Source organism: Choloepus didactylus, chromosome 11 (genome assembly GCF_015220235.1).
Source record: "Choloepus didactylus isolate mChoDid1 chromosome 11, mChoDid1.pri, whole genome shotgun sequence".
Taxonomy (NCBI): domain Eukaryota; kingdom Metazoa; phylum Chordata; class Mammalia; order Pilosa; family Megalonychidae; genus Choloepus; species Choloepus didactylus.
Genome location: NC_051317.1, coordinates 53,304,623 through 53,322,850, shown reverse-complemented (window position 1 = coordinate 53,322,850; position 18,228 = coordinate 53,304,623). Strand labels below are relative to the sequence as shown.

Below are 18,228 nucleotides of genomic sequence, written 5' to 3'. Positions count from 1 at the left end.
TAGAGACACGGGCAAAAATGTACCACTATTAATAATGAATATGATCGGGATTGTTACTCTTCCTTTTCTTGGAATATTGACGTTGAATTGACAAAGGTAGCAGTGAATTCGGCAGGCACTGTGCACAGCATTCCTACTGAGCGTGAGCACTCTCCATGTGATGTTTATTTTCCACAGATGATTTACAGGTTACAGACATGCTGTGACCTTTCTCTCCCAAACTGCCAACTGATTAAGCAGAGCTGATTAACTAACGGAGGCTAAACGCACTGGGTTATTTTCTCTGATGGGGGTCTTTAACAAAGCCCACCTCTCTGAATACTCCTGCTTCATTCGCTTGCAAATTACTGTGCCCAGAGAGGGCTTCACTCCTCCAGCCCCAAACCTGGAACCCTGCAGCGCCATCCTCGGCAACATCTTCCTATGTGAGGGACGTTCCTTATTAATCAAAAGCGCCGAATGGAAACCAATCAGATAGAGAGTTCGTTTGGCTTCAGCTGCCTCCTTGTCTGAGTTAAAAGTGATGCTCGGAGAGGGAGGTACACTGAGACGCAAGACGATTCGGCTGTGAAGATGCTATAAAAAGAGAAGAGAAGAGTGAGACGCGAGCAACACGGGAATTGTCAGTGCTGAGGGCTAAAGTCAGTTCAATTACTAAGCAAGGTAAGTGTTTGCTTGACAATATGAGCTATTCAGTTGTTGCTTTCTTGTAATGAAGTGGTATAAATATTGCTTTTCTTCTAGTTGCTATCTTGTTTTTTGTTTGTTTTTGTTTTTGTTTTTCTCTCTCACTCTCTCAACATTTGGAAGCAGGTAAGAATAGATTTTGTAGTATTTGGGTAAATTATTGAAATGCTGAGTGCCAAAACTTGCAACGTTTGCTTCTTATTTTACTTTAACCGAACTGTTCCGTATCCTAGCTCTTTTTATATTCCTCAAATTTACATAAAGGACATTGTTATGATAAAGCTAAACTTCAGATGACATTTGTTGGTTTTGGTGGCTTTCAATTGCTCACATAATGAATGTGCTTTTGTATATTATTACTACATTAATTTGAGAAGGACTCCTGGTTTTCTCATTAACTTTTGTTTAAGTGATTTGAATCAGAATGTCAAAATTAAAGGCATCTTTAGTCATAATTTAATAAAAAGTGATTTCTTTGTATTTAAAATTATAATGTAATAATATATAAATAATAAACAAATATGTATGAGTGGACATTGGATGTCAGGATTAAGGTTATCACAGAGGCTGGTAAGGGAGACTTCTTCACATATTTGTGTTTCTCACTCAGGTCAACATGCTGAATGTGTAAGTCAGTTGTTTATAATTGTTCTCAATTATCCACTGACAAATGCATACTAATGTATTGAAGACTGGCTGAAACCCACAGGAGGGAGAGCGTTTCAAAGGCAAAATTGGCATTTTAAAAAAAATTTCAAGTGATACAGAAAATTCAGTGATTTGATGGAGCATTGTGTTTGGATTTTTTCCTTGCATATTCAATATAACAATTCACATCAATTAAATTTTTGCAAGCATATCGATCTCAGAAAACGTATGATGAATTCTAGCTATCAGGTCATTTATATTCTACATATTTATAACTAAATACTGTAGCAGTGCATGCTCTTGGAATCTGTTTGAAATAACTACGTTGTAATAAAAGAAAAGTTGCCACCTGCCATACATAGCTTTACAATTATTTGTGTGATCTACTTTTGATGAGAATGTAATGAACTATAGATTTGAGGAGAAATGACTCATCTTTTCTGGAGATTTGTTGTCATTTAATATGCAGTTTTTATTCTCAATGTTGTAGATTTATGAGATTTGTAATAAAGATTTTTTTCACAAGGTTTCTTAAACCTGTGTAGCTTGAAAAATGAGTGGTTTTGGGTGATAAAAAGAAAGTGGTAACTTTTACATGACAAGAGGACACTTCATTTAGTTCTGTTTGCTATAGCTGTGAATTTAGAAGAATTTATCTATCTTTAGCAGTAGCCAACTAAGAATGAATTTGATTCTTCAGTGTTCTTAACTTGGAAAAAAAAAGTATGATTTTAAACTCTCCTGTATTCAGTAGAGAATGTAACTATTTTCAAATTCAGACACTGTTTCAATGCCTAGGATGTGAGGTGTGGAATATATTTTGTAGCTACATCACTGGTTAATCCAGGTTTGAGCTGTAGGTCTTTTGAAACATAAAGAAAATGAAATAAAATGCTATTCCAGCACATAACAGCAAAGAATTTGGACATGACATGAACAACATGCATTTCTAGTCTTGTCATTGGACATATTACAGTTTCAATTAAAATTTCTCAAATGCAAAGTATATCACTTAAAATATATGCTGACATGTTGAAATACTATTATTTCTATATTTGAAAAATGAGAAAATGTAAAATAAAATAAATGCAAGCAAAATTAACTCTGGAAATTATACAGTAGTATTAATTTAAAAGCAATTTCACTAATAAATTTCGGTTAGATTTTTTACTACTAATAAAGCAATAACGAAATATACCATAGTTTTAAGTTGATTTATATGGTAAGTTATGTTTTTTTTTCCCCAGGATGGAAAAATAGTTTCCTTTATTACACTACTTGAATATTTTAAACACTTTTGTAATTATTTACATAATTTTATTCTAATGCCATTATTATTGCATAACTGAAATAAAAATATCTTGTACCATGCCTATGTGTAGCAATATCATAATATCAAAGTTGTTTTTGAAAGCATGTGTTTAAATGTCATGTTGCTCTATTGATAAACTGTGTTTTGGATCAGAAGGTCTTCTGAAAGTCACCTTGCATGGAGAGATGTCACTTGGTATTTTCTTGTAACCCCTACACACTCAAAATAGAGTCAGTGTGTCATCCCTTTCATGGAACATTCACAAAGTTAAATATATAACATATGAAATACTCATTAAATTGGAGGTATTTTTCCACTGGCATCTCTCTTTAGGCATAAGTATTGATAGAGGCAGATACTTCTCGCCCACAATATTTTTTTGCAACATATGGATGAAGTTATTTGAAAGCTTTGGACAATTCTTAAAATTATAGAATATAGAAAGTGTGAGTAATTATGGCAATATGTTGTATGTAAGAAAGTATAAATTAAGGTAAAAGAATTTAAAGACTACATTGAAATAGTTTTCCTGAATAAATGTTAACTATAACTTGTTCCTAATGAAATTGAATGTTCTAGATTGAAAATTATTTAGTGTTAAAACAGATCCCTCATTGTAATTTATTATTAGTGTGCTATGTTCTTTAGGACTAATCTGGTTTGCTCAAATGCACATTTACAGGATTAAGTAGAAAGAAACTTTGCATTTAAATATGGTGCAACAGTTTTAAAATGTACAAGATATTTCAAATATGTATGCTTCTGACTTTAATAATATTTATACACATGTGTGTGTATATATATATATATATATACACACACAAATACTTATGCTATATCTTTTGCATATTAATATTGACTGTGGATTAAGTTTTATTTATGATGAGGTGTATTATAATAAAAACTCTAGTTGGGTTCTTGGTTATTTTATTTCTTAAATTATCTGCTTAATTAAAATTAAGTTTTCTTAAGGAAGAAGAAAAGATGCTAAATAGGGTGAAAAGGTCATAGGTTTAATATCAGTTTTGTTTCTTTTTCCCCCATGCTAATTTATAAATATGATAATTTTATTGTAGAAATAAGTCTTGTTTCATAAGATAAAGCAATTTGTTCCTTTGTGTCTTGCATATTTGTTTTCAGAAATGAGTTGTCTCATAGAATATATCCCAAACAAACCCCTTAATAGTCATTATATTACCCTATTTAGGTGGTCACATAAAAGTATGGAACTTTATAAAAGGGATTTTCAATATCTCCTACTCTCATATTACACAATTAAAAACTGAGACTTAGAAAGATCAGATTACGTATCCAAGGCTTTCAAATTATATATGAAAAACGAACAACATAATGTGGGAATAGATCGTATTGAGTCATGAAAGTCAAATATACATATATGCAATGTGTTCGGATGAAAACAATGACTCCTTGATGTTTTAAATATCCTGAAAAAGTTTTTTTCTCTTATGAGTCACTTCAAATTTCTCTGCCTGGAACCATTATTATATCATCACAGTAAGGATTGTGCAATTGAGGAGAGTGTCTTTATTGCACCTTTATACAAGTCCGTAACAGTCTCAACATATTAATGCACTTATCCCTAAATTTAGCATTTGTCTGAGATGGTCATAGAGCCACATTAAGCATGCAAAGTGCCTGAATAAAAGCATGGGGTCTCTGGAGCCTAACAAAGAGCTTTTATATTAGCATTAACAAGAAACACCTTCCAAAACATAAGTCATCATAATGAATCTTACTGGCTGTGAAGGGAAATTGGAAACATCAAGAAGTTTCTTGTTATTGTCCTGCTATTGTTGTTTTAGGAGGAGAGAGGAGGAAAAGGAGAACGTTTCTGAATATTTTCTTAAAGTGGTATTTAAGGTTTTTCTGTTTTTTTTCTTTTTTATTCCATTACTTTGGCAAATTATAAATCAATTTCATGAGCAATAAGTGCATATGTAGCCTCTATTTCTCTTGATGAACAAAATAATTCTTGGTCTTCCTAATTAATCAATGAAACACTAGAGAATATGATTGTTTCATAAGGATAAAGAGTCTGCCCTTCATGTCAATTTTTGAGATTGACTCTACAGTTCTCAAGAGCATAAATGACTTCAGTTTATTCTTTACTCCAAGTGCTAATTCAACTTATAATGGAAAGAGCATACTAGTAACTAATAGCCATTATTTGATTTTTGAATTTAAAGATTTAAGATGTTCCTAAATGAATTGGAAGAAATAGATATACTGGACAGAATTTATATTGGAATATGCTGAGCTGGCTACATATTATGTATTAGTAATGTAATATTCAATGTAGAGTTGACTATTTCTTCATATTAAGTGAAATAATATCTTAGCAAAGGCATACAAAATGGAGACAGTTAATATTTACAGAAAGTTACTGTAATAGAGAAGCCAACAACAATGCATATAATAATGTGTAATCCAGGGAAACTGATACTAATAATCTACTTCTTGGGTAAAATATACCTTATGTAAATGTAAAACAGGGACATCAGTCCTAAAAGTTCTGAAGTGAAGTTTTCCCTTAGATTACCAAGCAGCTTCTTTATCATCTATTCTTTGCTACCAATACAGGTAACCATACTAATTTACTGTAATTGCCAGAAATATTTTTCCAAAATATTCGTATCTATGGGTTATGAATACTTCAAAATAAAATAAAATTCAGAAATTCGAATATATTTATCACTTTAATAGTAATTAAGCCACAGATGAAACATCCAAGAAAACATATAGGTCAAATTATAGAGTGACAACTATGTGTATTTATCTATATTTTCATATCTATCTATATATATATATATATATATATATGCATGTATATCTGTCTTCAGTTATATCTCTGCATATCTGTATCTATACCTATATTTACAGACAACTAGACGTATTATATCATGAAAGAGCAGTAAAACATCAACTAGAATGTTTTTAACATTGGAAAATATAAAAATTCAATTATAGTGCAATCAAAATCAATTAGTCCTGATTCAAATAATTTTGTGAATCCTGAAACTGGGTTTTTTCATTTTCTTAAACTATACCTGCAAATTATCATTCTCCATTAACTCTTCACAGTTCTTTATGACCTCATTAAAGCATAATCTCTTTACCATGTATATTTAGTCTTCTGGTATATGGGAAAAGATATATACAAAATACGAATCATGATGCTACCTCAACCATATTTAGATAAAAATTAGACTATTTTAATCAGAAATAAAATCCCCATTATTTTTAATTTGTCTTGTATACTACAAAGCAAACACATTACATGGTGGTGTTTTATATTATTTATTTGGTGATTTTCTGTAGATGAGGCTCAGATAATAGGCACTTCATGTTTGCTATAATAGTGGGTATATTAGCAACTTCCTTGATTCCAAATTTGGTTTATATTAAAAATATTACAGTAAGATTAAATAGCATCATTCTCACTCTAACAAAATATAAACAATAATTAATTTAAAAAGTTAAGGATAAATGTTTCTATGACTGACATTCCTTCTAGATTAATGTGACAACTTACTAGTTCATCATCAATCAACTATGCACTTTACTAAGCAGGGTTTATAATAAGTTTAAGAACAATCATTTTCTATCTCCACAAAAACTTGCCAGTTTATCTAGGTGCTGTGATATTTTATTGCAAGGTTTCAACTGTTATTATTATTTTTTTTTAAATTAGAAGAGTCTTATATATGATTCTGGTATGTATTTCTGACAATGCTTAATCTTGCAAGGACTAAACAAATGATATATTATTATGATATATGTGCTTATATATGCAAATCATATCTACTTGTCTTTCATGTTCAGGATTCAGACCCCTGATAGAATCCTCAATATGTAGTTATTGTTATACCTGAAATAAATATATCTTCCTTTAAAATTAAAGAATTCTTAGTTTAAAATAGAAAGTTCTATTAAAATACAAACAGCAAATTTGTCAATAATTAATGGACCTTTTTAATATTTTAAGGTGAATTTAGTACATTAAGATATGAAAGACTTTTTTTTTTGCCAGTACTATCTGTCTATATCTACATCTATATCTTGACATCTGGACAGATATATAGATATGGATGCTGTGTCTCAGGTTCACTACTTGGGCCTGGTGGTCTGTGATGAACTTGGTTTTCAATAGCTGAATATGTACAATTAATTTATTTGACTAAGAAAGAAAATTCCAACTTTTTAAACCTTTTGTGATTTTAGAAAATTAAGAAGAGAATTATTCTGATAGAAATTGTGAAATAAGTATATATCAAGAAATCACCCTGACTTTTTATCTGTAGCCAAAGATGAGTATTGAAAGCCAACAAAGACTGTAGAGAGACAAGAAAGTGGTAGGATTCCGTAGCAAGCTCAGTAAGAGAGTCCTATTGCTTTTATTTTTTTAAGGCTTAACTCCCTATTCCCTACTCCTACTCTAGGTTCTGACTCTATGAGTTTGCTTATTCTGATTATTTCTTATCAATGAGATCATACAATATTTATCCTTTTGTGTCTGGCCTATTTCATTCAACATGATATCTTCAAGGTTCATCCATTTTTAGCATGCATCAGAATTTCATTCCTTTTTACCGCTGGCTAACATTCCATTTCCTGAATATATCACATTTTGTTTATCCATTCATTGGTTGATGGACACTTGGGTTGTCTCAATCTTTTGGTAATTGAGAATAATGCCACTATGATCATCAGTGTGCAAATATCTGTTTGAGACCCTACTTTCAGTTCTTCTGGATGTATATCTAGTCGTGGGACTGCCGGGTCATATGGTAGTTCTGTACTTAGCTTACTGAGGAACTGCCAAACTGTCTTCCACAGTGGCTGCATCATTTTATATTGCCATCAGCAGTAAATGAGTGTTCCTATTTCTCGACATCTTCTCCAACACTTGTAATTTTCTGCTTTTTTTGAAGTGAGCATGTGTCAAAGTGTTATTTAATTCATTAATGAAGGAATCAGCATATAGTAAAGCTAGTTTCTTTTCTATTTTCTTACTTCTTTCCCTTTACAGTTTGAATTTCATAATAATGCCATTGTGGATGTCTTATCTCTCCCCACCTCTGTGCTGCTTATAGGTTGACTCAGGTATCCAGAGTCAGATTTACTACTTGATAAAGTTCTGACTTGGAGATAATCACATCCCTTTATTGAAATATGGGAAGGGAGTTTATTCATTCAGCATAAGATGAAACTGTGCATATCTTACAATGTCTTAGAATGAAATTGAACTTTAAATAGACTCAAGGAGTAATAAATTGTTATTTCAGAGTTAAATATGTCTTTCATTACATTTTAAAATAGGTATTTATAAAATGAAGTCTTCTAAAATTACAAGAGAATGTAGGCAAAACAGCCATATGCAAAGTTATTAAGAAATCTACTCTGAATGGACAATTTTATCCAGATTATGGGTTTGGAGAAACGTATGTCAAACTTTTATAAATTTTTTTTGTCGTATATAATGTGGCTTTGCCAGTAGATTTTTCAAAATAGGTAATTGATAATTATAAATTTCTATACATAGCCATACAAAACAGAGACTTTCTATAAATGAGATGTTTTATAAACCATCAGTAGTTATATATATAAATTAGAATTGCAGTTTTAGGTAATTCATCCAAGTTAAACTATTCTGTTTTATTTGTTTTTCTTTCTCAGTATTTGGCTTGTGTCAACCTGAACTAGCATTAAAAGTGATTTTTATTTCCATCATGAGAAAATTTAGAAGTATTAACTAATCAACTTGTAATTAATATATAGTAGTTAACAAATAGAAAGCATGTAGGTTATATCACAGATGGTTTTTTTTTTTTAGTATTTAGTATATGATTAAATTTTCTTCAGTTACATTGATATATACATATATATACCGAGAATGTATATCAAATTACATACTAATAAACATACAATTATATCTATATATGTAAATACATGATACATTATTAACAGCTACTATTGCTAATATACTTAGTGATAGTTCTTTTGGTAAAATCATTACACGTGCTTTCTTCTTTAAATATAAAATTATAATTTACGAGGAAAGATACTATCCCCACCCACCTTCTTTTTTTCCCCTTTCCCTTCTCCTCCTTAATTCTAAATAATTTTGTGGCTAAAATAGGGTTTGCTTAAGTTGTACATTGTCTACTGCTTTCTACCAAACTGAGCAAAAAAGTAAAGGGATTTGTTGAAAGAAATATATCCTTTCCTTTTGATGAAAAGTGATGATTTATTTCTCTTGCTCTTTTGACTACTTGTGTTTTCTTTTTTTACCTTCCTTGCAGCTTTAGCTTTGCCACTTCTGTTTCCAGATCTACTGCTTTGCTCTTTCCTCTTATCATTCCTCCACACTGCCTACTACTCCTCATCCACTTCAAGGCAGAATATATTTAACTACAAGTGTCTATCCTGCTTCACTTGGCTTGCATTTGGGGGAGATGATTCATAGAACTGTAATAGAAAATGGATTCTCCAACATGAGAAACTCCTTAGATGTGGGAACAAATAAAAATTGGTCAATACCAATTTTAGAAACCTCTGCTCCGTGTCTCCCTATATTCACTCGCTGATTGATGAGAAATGGGCCTTAGGAGTTGAATACTACAGAGGTCGCAATTCATTAAGAGAGATGAGTAGAACAAGGAGAAGCACTGCTACTTACCAAGAGGGCTGGTGTGAAAGCCCAGGAATGCAGCCCAGCATGTAAATAGTGCATGACTGTTTTGGAGAACCGTTAAGAATAACTAGAGCTTGAAAAGCTAACACTGTCCTTGAATACTTACCACTCATCAAGGAGGAAAGTGCAAATTGGCAAAGTGTTTGCATACTGACTACTTGGCCTCAGCAGTCCCATAATTCATACAGCTAATTTTTCAGTTAAAAACTGATCTTGTCTCCCATTTCCATGTGGTAGAAATATCAGCCCATCTTATGATCCATAGAGTGATATCCTAAATGAATGCAGGTTTGTTGAGAAGTCTATTCAGAGTCCTATTTGCATGTTCATATTTCTTTCTTTTAACCTCAGAATCAGGACAAATGACTTCAGATTATTTGGAATAAATACATTCATCCATTCATTGATTAGTTATCTCATTTTCTTGCTTTTCAGTTTACTCGATGTTGAACACCTGCATGGTACTGTGGTGAAGCAGTATCCCAAGTGCTTGAGAGATTACCATCATACGAAAACCACTTTGTTTCCCCACAGCAGTAGCTGTTAGAAATTTTTTCTTGCCACTTGTGTCAATGTCTACCTGCTTGTAGCTTCTATTTCTTTGTCTTTGTTTTGCCCAATGTAGCTTGAAACTAGTCTGCATTCTACTCATATCTTACAGCATTATACTCATACAAAACAAAAAACAAAACAAAACAAAACACAACTACAACCTTCCTACACTTTCTCTTCTGGATAAACATCTTCATTTACTTCAATTTTAAATTGACTAACATTTTACAAATGATACCACCACTCTAGTTACCCAAAGTTAAGTGAACTCTTGCTTGATATTGTCCCTAAAATTGAAGTCAATAATTCAAATCTCAAATGGAGAGCACAAAATAAGTAAATAAAAAGGATTATAGCTTCCTTTTAAAAGCCACTTTTCAAATTATTTCATGACCATGTTTTTATTTGCGCTTACTGTTTCCAAAAGATGTACTCATAAAAAGATGTCTTTATGATCTGTAATTATCTTTTATAAAGTAACATGTTGCCAAATTCTGAGAGACAGATCCTTTGTTCTATCTAACATTGGTCTTTAACTGTCTAGGCCTTGGACCACTCCTCTTGGTCAGAACCATATTTTCTTTTTGCTCTGTTATCATAACCTTTATTTGTTCACCTAGCCAAAAAAAGTCTTTAACTATGGGGACATTTCACTAAGCATAATTTGTAAATTAAGGATCTGCCCAGGTAATCGCTGTTTCCCTCATCCTCCCCGACCACATCGCATCCAGAAATAAATCAGTACTTTCAGTCCTGTATCTGAGTCTTCCGCAGTTGGTTTTATCCTCCATTTTAATGAGATGGTATCTCAGTATCTGTAAACTGGTACCTAGGCATATATTTGAAATATAGAATTGTGTCATGGGATATTTGTGGCATTGAATTATCACTAAGTACAAGCTATACTCCTCTCAAAACAGATAACATCCTGTATGGAAAAGACTTGCCCATTCCTGGCTGCATGGCTTTGCTCCCGATATTCCCAATACTACAAATGTCATTCTCCACCACCAGTCCATCATAACAGTAATACCACTTACTAGAGAGTATGTCAGGCCCTGTATAATATATAGTAAATTCATGGAGTGGGGTCTAGGAATATTTATTTTTAACAGTAAGTCCTAATAATGCTTGTTCAAAAAACATCTGAGGGCCACTGCCTTAAAGGGCCCAGTATGTGGGTTTCAAATGGTCTAAAACTATCCCCAAATCTTTACAAAAATATTGTAATTTTGGTTTACTGTAGAATTTTCTGGCATAGCTTTCATGATATTCAGGGAGAATTTTTGTATTACCCAGAAGTTATAGACTGCTTAACAATATTTTATTGGAATGACAACAAAAATCCTCTAGGCTGATGTTAGTAAGCCACAGACTCTTCTCAGCTCCCACATTTACTTGTTCTGTTTGGTAAGTAGGGCATCTTCACTTCTGGGTTAAATTGTCCTGATATAAAATACAACAAACAAGAAATTTGGATAGGTAATATTTTATAGTGTTGAAGGTGGATTGGGTCCTTTAATCAGACATATGAGGTTTAAAACAGTTTTACTATATACTTCATCTGTGAGTTTTGAAACAGTCTTTTAATACTTCTGTGTTCCAGGAACTTCCTGTGTATAATTAAGATATTAGCATGACTTACGTTATAAGGTGCTATAAGGAAACAATTGATGGTTCCTATAATAATTACTGTTATTATTATTAATATGGTATTTCTTAACTTCATTACATCTGAGTAAAGAATATTGGGACACTTCATACCTAGAAGTAAGAAAGAGACCTAGTCTAATTTGATGGCTAATTTCATTGCTTCTGAATTTAGATAGGAAAGTCTGAAAGTCAGTTTCAACATTATGAAAATAAATATTCATAAATATATAATTCCTCAGTTGAGATACCATAAAATGAAAATGTTTGCATATTTTGAATATTTTTGCTTTGTAAATTTACACCATCTTGAAATTAATATAGATATTTACTGTCGTAGATTAGCATACGATGAAGTTTATTCCTTTAAGTTGGAGTGAATACATTACTCATGGATCTTGAAGATAAGAATGCATTATAAAAGTCTTTTAAGTCACTAGCAATGAAATTCCATAGTGTCTTATATCATTGCATATTTTTATGCCAGGTATTTAACTTTCCTTTTCTGTCATTACAGTTTTCCCTTTTATTCCTTGAATTATAGTAATGACTATAAAGTAGATGACATTCTTGACCTTAAAATGAATAGAGATTTTAAAGAAGGTTTATTTGTGTAAGGATTTTACTGTAGTTTGAAAAATACAGTTCATACAAAATTGACATTAATGATTATATTCAGCAAAATTAATTTTCAAGTTGTATTTGTGGTGTGTGTTAATGATTGCATAGTTTAACCCTAAACTTTGTAAAATGGAGTTACAAAAAATACAGAAAATATTTCAATATGTTATTTATAAAATTAGTTTTTTTTATAAAATGTATAAAATTTGGCTTGCAGCAAATATATATTCAACCCTTACTAGGCATCAAACATTTTTCTCGGTGCTGAAGTTAACAGCAGTGAACACAATACAAACAATTTTTAATCAAAGAAAGTACTTTCTAGAGGAGAGATATAAATAATAAATAAAATAATTATAAGTATCAATGAATGCTGTGAAAATAGATAGCATAAGGGAGAGTAACTGAAAGTGGAGGAAGCTTTAATGACAATGGCCTGGGAGGTTTTCTTGAGGAGGTAACTTTTAGAACTGAATTCTGATGGAAAGAAGGAAATATTATAAGGCAGAAGAAATGGCAGGTGCAAAGGTCCTAGGATGTTAACAAACTTTTGTTTTATACTATAATCTTAATTACAATTAATTTAATTTATAAAGCCCACATAGGTTTATTATACTTACTAATAGGATATTTATAAACTTATAGGAATGCAAAGTGGACATTTTTCATTTTTCACAGCAAGGTTACAATAACAGCAACTACACTCTTGTATATTTTATTGATTCATTAAAAAATGATCTAAATATAATGCTCATGCTTTTGATGCATACAAAGTTAGATTTTTACTAAATATCACTACTTATCTAGTAACAAATATTTCAATCTACTATGGAATATTTAAATATTAACTACAAGTGTCTAAGAATATTAGTTCTTTAGCTTCCCCCAGTTGTAAGTAAAAGAGTTACTCCAGTTAATCCAGGAAAGGGGGACTTTTGTAAGGACATTTATCTTTGTAACTATGTTTGTCTATGTCTCTATATTAGTATCTACAGTGATAAGGAAGAAAACAAGGGAAGCCAGTAATAGGATTGAACCACCTTTGGCTACATGTTGGGAGAGGTTCTGTCTTCTTAGAGGTACTAGGAAGAGTGGTATTAGTCATTCCTGAATTCCCTTAAACAGCTCCAAACATCAGTTTCTTCCTGTCTGTCTGATTTTATCTTGACCATGATTTTCATACCCCTAGTATAGCTTTCCAAAGAAGGAATCTGATTATATGTCTGCAATTCTTTTCTGTTTACAAGAATCTGTTGTCTTGCAGGTTCCACTCTCCTCACTATTGTTATCAGTGCCTTTATTTTCTCTCACTTTTATGGCTTTTCTTCTCTGTTTACTGACTTACTCCTTCTGTGATACCCAGTTTAATTTTCTGAGACAATTATATAATCTCATTTATCTTTCTTTGTACCAGGGATTTGGACAGTCTTTTGGTTGGCATCCAATAATTTTCTAACCATATTTGAATTAGTTGATGATCCCAGCCACCTTCTGTTAGGTTCGATAATGTACAATGTCTTTGCTGAAAAATGACCATTAAGATTTTGAAAGTATCTGGTTGAACACACTTTTTAAAAAAACTGTCTGCATTGTACTCAATAAGTACTGACACATCTGGACCATTTGTGCAATGCAAACTATTATAATGGCAATATTATTCCCCAAAATAGCATACATGTAATATGTTTTTCACCATACATGGTAGTGTTCATTTTGGCTAAAATGTATTTTACGGTCACAAAAACAAAAATGAAAATAATAATCAATTTGGATTTTTAGAGACTGTATCATAGAAATTTAACAGATATTTTCAACACACAAACATAATATTTTAAGTACTTTGCATGAATCATATTTTGCTAAATTCCTCCTTAAGTTCTTCATTGCTGAATTATCAAATAGATTCATATGCCACATTGGAAATTATACAGTCTTGATAAATTTGGCCTTAATGCCAACCCTGCACATCCCTAAATCTCTATTTCTCCTTTCCCAATAGAAGTCTGCACTGATTTTGAGATACCGAGTAGGGAAGAGCTCAGATTTATTTAAATATTATAAACTGTATAACTTTAAGGGATAAGAGCTCAGGTTCTTGAGTCAGAAAGACTAGCTCCATCTCTGGCCTCCAATTTGGTCTCAGTTGGGTTGCTTCATCTTCCTAAATCTCAGTTTCTTTATATGAAAATATGAATAATTATTATAAACATTGTCAAGACTTGTTACAATATTTATGTATCCAAGAGCTTATCACAGCAGACACAAATATTAATCTTGTTATTAGTATTATCCTAATGTACTCAAACTGCCATTTTCTGATACTATTTTTAGAAAAGCTTACAATTTTATTTGGGAAATGTGGCAATCATATTTTATACACATTTCAGGACATTTCATTTTCTAGAATTTTAAAAGAAGGTAGAAAATGACTGTATATACCTCCACACAAAAAAATGGAAAACTTGTTTTTGATCTATTCTTTGCTTTTACTTGATTAGGTAGTATATTGTCTCAAATGAATTTAAGAAAAATGGATAGCAGCTTTAAAAATACCATAAGACCAATCATAAATGCAGAGAGTGGGAGTAGCAATAAGAACATAGTAGATAAATTTGAGATGTTGGCTGTTGTTAAAAATTGTGTACGCAATCAGACTTTCAAAAGGCACAGTATAAACATGCTACCAATTATCAGAGTATGAAAACTCTGCTTGAAAATGTATGAAAATGTTTCTTGAAAAATATTTGTCCAATTTTTTCATCCTTAAGGAAGATGAGTTCAAACTGTCATAATGGTTGCTAATAATTTTAAATGCATTTTTAAATGAAAAAGGTTAATCCTACAAAACATGATCCCTCTCTTGGAAGAAAGATTTTAAATTAAGAAAAAAGACATCAAGTACGATCAGGGACTATTGCAGCAAGAAAGAAACTTAACTGACATTTTGCTTAATTGACTTGTTTGTTTAATCGGCTTGTTTGTTAAAGATACTAAAGATACTGGTAAAGATACCAAGAACCAGAGAAATTGCTTAAAGTGATTCTGGAGAAGAGAAACCAAAAGTAGAATACAGATCTCTTGAAATGGATTATTTGATTAAGGAATGCTTTATCGATATGGATATACTTTTACCAAATCATCTTTTATCATAACCGTTTCCATGTAAAACATGACATGCATTACAGATGTGTAACAAAAGGTGGATAATGGGTGTCATTTGGTTCATCATTGTGGCTGGGTCTGGCTTTCTCCAAAAACCGTACTGAAAGAACTGAATCCTGCATGTGGAGAAGAAAGCATGGATTTTTACCAGGGCCTGTCACCTCCAAGAACCAAGGGGAGGTTGACTAATTGTTTCCCTATTTTAGATGGTAGAACTGCACTCCAATATGGTAAAGTAAAGAGAGCAAAGGATGGGAGTATTAATACCAGAAAAAGGGGATTGGACTGCTCATTTACTATTCTGGAACTTAAGTTCTTTATTTAAAAAATGAGGGAGATAGTCTAGAAGATGTGTAAGTTCTCTTTTGGTTCCAAAGTTATTTGACTCTGTTTAAAAATGGTTATATTAAACTTGTAATCATTTCTCTAACAAATTTCCATCTCGGAAGGAAAAAATTAGAACAAGAGAAATAACCGAAATAGTTGGAAATGCCCAAAGACCTGGTTATCGTGGTCTTATTCAGGACTCTTAAAGGTATTTTCTGAGATGTAGATTCCTCTAGTTTGGTGTCCATTCTAGTACCAGATCTTTTGCATTTGTTCAGTTAAACTTCTTCACACAGCCAAAATTCCCCTTCACTGATCTCTGAATTTCTGTGCATATAAAGAATAAGGGTTGGAATTCCCTTATTGTCACACGTATTCAGAAACTTATTCATATATCATGTCTATAGACCACTCAGTTTCAAGGATTCTGTCAGTACATTAACATCCATTATAAACTGGTAAACTCAAATATCAACCATCTAAAGGAAAGACATGTTTAAGCCATCAATTTTAAATCATTTTTGTTTTAACAGATAGTGAATCTTCTCATTTGATTGAACTCATTATACATGCTTCTGAAGCTTCAAATTGTACTATTTTATGCACTGTTTAAACACACAAACTATTTTATATCACACCAAAAAATGCATGATATTAAACAATTTTCAATACAACCAATGGATTGATCCAGTAGAAAAGGAAAGTATATAAACCAATTTGAAATTTTTAAAGATTAATATAGGGCTTATTTACAGAATAGGTAATTCTAGTGCCAAATAAATCACTAAAAGTGATAACTCAATTTTAAAAATGGAATATGTGGTCAGTTGTTTCTTTAAGTGTTATATATTGCCATATTTCCACAATTCCTTCCTTCCTTCTGTAATTCATTTCACTGGTTTATGCCAAAAAAAATCTCTCTTTGGCACTTCAGTCACCAGATCCCTCAGTTTAACACAGAAGAAATTGCTATTCTTCATCATGTTCTATATATAGTATTATGGGAGTGATGAGGAAAGCATGAATGTGTAAAGACAAGTTCTCCCAAATCACAGAAGAGCAATGCCCTCTGTTTCAATGTAATGTCTTGAGGAAACACAGCAATACAAGTATCTGAGAGCCAATTAAACATTTTGCTTTCACAATCTATTTACATGAAAATTAATTATTTATAGGTAAATTATCTTCTCTCTTGCTGATTTCCTACGGGAGTTAAAGATTTCTTTCTGATGTTCTGAGGAAGGAAATTAATCTATTCACTAATTAAATTAATCCTATTGTAAAATATCATTTTATAATAAGATACTTCAGATTCTGTTTTTCTTTGGTGATAAACCTTTATTTATAATGATACCTTGCCTTAGTCTAGGGGGAACATGGATCGTGGCTGTTTTGGATAAAAAACGCATGTAACTATCACACAGGAGCTCTTTGCCAATGATATTGCTCAAGTTATATAAAGGCATATATTTTCCTGGTGTGTTTTTAATAGATGTATCATATTTTATATTACTTTTAGGGGTGTTCATATATATGGAAGCAATCTCAACATTATTGGTTCTATTTATATGAATGTAGAGGAAAATAGGGCTATTTGAATTATTCAATGTGTACCCAGTTCTTACCAGAAAAAAAAATTAAAGGAACTTAATGTTCCTTCCATAATTTGTCATTTATTTTAAAATTTTAGGATGATTGAAAAAAAAAAAAAGAATGTTCTTCTGGAGGAAATATTCAATTTGGGTATGATGAGTCATACCCATTAATATGTTACTAAAATAACTCAGTATTAGACTCCTTTAAATTTACATCTAAAAACAGTTTGTTTTACATAGGTAAAACTGATCCAAAATCTCAAATTCCCAGAATCAAGCTACTTAGCACAATGCTGTAGCACCCTCTTTTGGATGGCCTGAGATAGGATATGACAATTTGAGAAACAGAACCTAATCTACCTTCATTTCCTCTGTCATTTTATGTTAATTGAGACAAAATATATTGCATTATTAAATTGTATAATATTAACAAATTCAAGCAGTTTTCAAAATGAAAATTATCCAAATCTACATTTAGAAATAGGTTTGCTATTTGAATATTCAGTCATTGAACAACTTTTCAATGTTTCAGTTAAGGATACATTTTGAAATGTGTTTTAATACATATTTAAATTGCAGTAATAGATTGATACTCAATTTTATAAAGATTTTTAAACACTATTTCTCAAAATAAAATAGGTGAGTCCAATTATACTGTAAACAGCATAGTACTTATTCTTAAAATATGTACTAACCAAGAAATATCTTTAAAAGTATTGGTTATCACATATCATATATTTGATGAATTCCTATTTTAAATGTACTTAACTTATCCTAGTTATTTCAGTAATTATATTGAAAATAATACATCAAAAGGTATCAAGTAAACACATTGCATTATTCTCTTCTATGTTTATATGTATGTAAATACTTAAAATAATTTATATATACCTACATATTATATCACCTTTTAAAATCAAATTATCATATTTGGCAATAAACTTTCAATATTTCTTCCA

At 31.3% G+C, this 18,228-nt stretch overlaps 1 protein-coding gene across 4 annotated transcripts in view; it reads left to right on the top strand.

Annotated features, from left to right (window-relative positions):
• The first annotated feature begins 544 nt into the window (after positions 1-544).
• CDH9 (cadherin 9) overlaps positions 545-18,228 on the top strand; it is a 165,286-nt gene continuing 147,602 nt past the window's right edge. For 3 of the 4 annotated variants that reach the window (XM_037799354.1, XM_037799353.1, XM_037799350.1), the window contains exon 1: positions 598-663. The gene's annotated coding sequence lies outside the window, so the exon portion shown is untranslated. Of the gene's footprint in view, positions 664-18,228 lie in introns of all 4 variants that reach the window. The other variant, XM_037799352.1, reaches the window with a different exon arrangement.